The following is a 4,166-nucleotide window of genomic DNA, read 5'->3' as shown; positions in this document are numbered from 1 at the left end:
GTGGCCAGAGCACAGAGCCACCTCGGCTGATCCATCGATTCCTGAAGATGGCTGTCAGATGAGTCCTCACAGAATGCTGGAATGGCCTGGCACCCCACTGAACTGGAAGTGAATCATGTGACTAGCATTCAGAGGTACATCCTCCAGCAGGTCTGGCGACACATGTTCCACGAATACGCGATATCACCATCTGCTGAGGTGGTATGGAATAACGTGCTGTCCAGTCAACCTATCGCCGAGAATGCCGGCCCACACATTAACGCTGAATTGCTGTTGATGAGCATGTGCCCAAACACGTGAACTGTGGATATTTGAATGTCAGTGCACATTCCCAGTCAGTGACACTGACACAACAGTTCACGTTAGCACCACTAATAAAATGTTCCCTGACATTACAAGTTAACTTCAGAGACCACATCTTCCTTGACGAGACGAGATCCCATACTCTGAGGAGTGTAGGGGACGATGCGGGAGGCTCGCACCGCTGTACTAGGCAAGGTCCTAGTGGAGGTAGTTTGCCATTGCCTTCCTCCGACCGTAATGGGGATGAATTATGATGATACAGACGACTCTGCAACATCCATTCATCTCGAGGCAGGGAACTGAACCCAAGACCCCGTGCACGAGAGGTGAGAACGCTACCATAAGACCACAAGCTGCGGACAATTGTTCCTTATCGAAACAGATTTGTTTCAGGTTCTCTGTCTCCTGTATTAAATTGAACGGAGTTTTGGAATGCCCTGTATATTCTTGAGAATATGGTTATACTTTTTTAAAACAAGTTTCATTTTTTTCTTCATTTAATAGACCAAATAGTATTTGTATGAAGGCTTCCCAAGAGCAAATTATGTACATAAAAGCTATAAATAAATGTGTGTGTTTTCAGCATGAAATGAGAAACATGAACCTTTATAAGATCCTTTTTAAAAACTTGGACCCTCCCCCCTCCCCAGGCTTCAGTATAGAAAGGCACTTCTCCTCCGGTGCTCGGCATTTCCCCTACAGCGCCTATCCACAGCCCCCTTCACTGCCGTTCTCTGCACGTGTGCACTGCCGACTGTGAGTCTGCCAGCCACGTTATTCTGCACGCACTCTACAACCCCCGCCCCCCCCCCCCCAGATTCTTGATTTTTTTGTTAAGTTGAATATTAATTTTCCCTGTGTAGGATAGGGATATTACTTGCTTGTAAGTTTATTTAACATTTTAAAAACTACACATCATTGCAGGAACGACGATCTGTCTCCCACACTGTTAACTGACAGGCTGTCTGTGGTATACGGACAATGGCCAAATAAAATGATTAAAGACTATGACGAAGTCTTGCGGAAAGAAATCCTTTTCAAGTAACTAATTTGAACTGTCCTGCTCGTAATAGAGAAAGATGCGGAATATTCATTTCAACAAATTACAAAAGAAAATTGTGAAGAAATATGGAGAGAGTGGCTCGTTTATTCCCTTTTCAAAAATATCGTTTTTTTTTTCAGTTGGAAAATTTTCAGTGATGATACTACCTCACGTGCCAGTACTTAATGGTTTTCAGACTAGAAAAATATGTCCAGATTTCAACCAAGCATGTAAAATCCACAAACTATGTAAAAGCATACTAATTATGACGAGAATTACACTTGCGTTTGCGTCTAGGCAAAATGCTTGATAAATAAAAACCAGATGTTCATTCAAGCTAAGACTGAATATTCATACGAGGTATTACCTTGTGAAAAACAGTTGATGTTGTCAAGGTGTTGGTGTTTCCTGGAATATAATTATACTTTTTAAAGAAAATGATGGGAATTTCTTGAAAGTAACAGAGCACAACGCTACGTTTGATGTGTTGAACGAGCATTTACGAAGGGTAAGTTCTCATGGAACTAATGTCCACCATCTCAGTAAAATAATAAAAATTTCATTCATTATTCTTTTATCAACAAGTATTCAAGATCATGTTTTAAATGAACTTAAAGAAGCAACGTATTGTCCAGTTATTTGAGATCGTACTGTTGACGTTAAGTTACACAAACAAGTGTCACTGGTCGGCTGCTTCGTTGGACACAACATGGTGAAGAAATAATTAGCAAAGAAACGTTTCTCAGCTTTATTCATAACAGAAAAAGTCTGACTGATGTTCTCTTAAACGTGTCGGTAAGACGGAAGATTCTTTTGAAAAATATGTGAGGCGAAATATACGATAACGTATATACATATGGTAAAATTCAGTACGTAAATTCACCGTTTTTCACTCGTCCGATCGCCATTTAAACTGAGTGTGTCATTAATGAACTTAAATTTAAAAAGTTGGATGTTAAAACCTAAACATTTCTGCGATTATAGATGAAGGTATTGGCAGACTTTTATACGAGAGCAGATCATTAGAAAGCTTTCATGGCGTGGGAATGGATAGATTAGTTTTTCGTTCCATAGATCCGTGTTGAGGAGATCCTCGTGGATGTGGAACATGTCACCTTTTTTTTAAGCTGAAATAACAATACTAATAGTATAAATATATACAACACATCATTTGTTTCTATTAAAAAATTCGCCAATGGAGTAGGAGTTGGCCACGAGTAAGTCTTTCAGGCTGCTTTTAAACTGTAACTAAATTTTTTATGCTTGCTGGCAAATTATTGAAGAAGAGTGTTCCTGAGTAGTGGACCCCTTTTTGAACTAAAGTAAGTACTTTTAAGTCCTTGTGCAGATCATTTTTGTTCCTGGTATTGTATGTATGAACTGAACTGTTTGTTTGAAAAAGAGATATATTATTTAGGACAAATTTTATTAAGAAGTAAATATACTGAGAGGCAGTAGTTAGTATACCCAGTTCTTTGAAGAGGTTTCTACAAGACATCCGTGAGGTTACTCCACAAATAATACGTATTACACGCTTTTGTTTGACTTGAAGAGTTACCCCAAAATATTATACCATATGACATTATGGAATGAAAGTAGGCAAAGTATGCAAGCTTTTTCACTTTTATGTCGCCTATGTCTGCTAACACTCGAATTGCAAATACAGATTTGTTAAGGCGTTTCTGCAGTTCTGTGGTGTGCTCCTCCCAACTGAATTTGTTATCAAGTTGTAATCCCAGGAATTTAAGACTGTCAACCTCTTCTATTTGCTCTTCTTCATACTTTATGCATATGCTGGGTGGAAACCTCTTACAGGTTCTGAATTGCATGTAGTGAATCTTTTCAAAGTTTAATGTCAATGATATTCACCATCTGCAGGCGTGTGACGGCGGGAAACAAAATGTGGCATGTCTGACTCTTGAGACTGTATCAAGTGATGGTGATGAACGTGATATTAATGGAAAGGAACTAAGCTATGATGTTCTGGTATTAACACCCACTGTTCCTGCTGGAATCTCAATTTTACATGACAAATAATTTCGTACATTTCCCCTCTACTTCTGCAAGCTTATGACTCCTCTAGTCTTTGCCAGTTTCCTTTACATGTAACATACAACATACTCGGTTGAACTATGTCTTATGATTAGTATGTCAGTATAAAATTAGATGATATATTTTTATTTCTATCCCTTTTTTCTGACGAAAGGTGAAGTAACTTGTAACTTATGCAAGTACAAAAGTTAAACTACTTAAAAAAAACAGAAATTTGTATTTTCAGTCTTTCTGCTGAATGAAATACATGGCAGATTTTAACTGAAGCTAGAATAATTAGTCAAGTTCTTCTTACTTTCACTAATAGCTTTTATAGATCTCAGAAATATTCGTAAATAGATGTAAATGTTTACTCCTTTTAATATTTAGCATTGGAATAAGATTCAGAAATAAGTTTCTGTTCCAGAGGAATGTCTTATGTAATAGTCAACTATTATCTTTGATATTTGTTGCCAAAGCAACAGAAAACACTTGCACCATCTGCCTTTAGGTATGATTTTATTCTTTTACATCAATATGTAGGAAGTTACTGGGCAGAGTTTTAATATTCTACGATAATTCTCTGCTCCCACTTTTCATCTATGACATTCTAAAGACAACCATTGACTGGACAAAACCAGTTCCAGCAATGTGAAATGGTCATGTGATTGTGTTATAAAAACGCAATTAAACAAAAAAACACAATCAGTGCTTAGTGACTGAAAGATAGTTTCATTTCAAACGTAGGAATTTAACTTAAAGACTTAACACTCTCAAAGAAACTACAATA

Source organism: Schistocerca gregaria, chromosome 5, assembly GCF_023897955.1.
Source record: "Schistocerca gregaria isolate iqSchGreg1 chromosome 5, iqSchGreg1.2, whole genome shotgun sequence".
Lineage (NCBI taxonomy): Eukaryota > Metazoa > Arthropoda > Insecta > Orthoptera > Acrididae > Schistocerca > Schistocerca gregaria.
Note: the sequence above shows the minus strand (reverse complement) of the source record.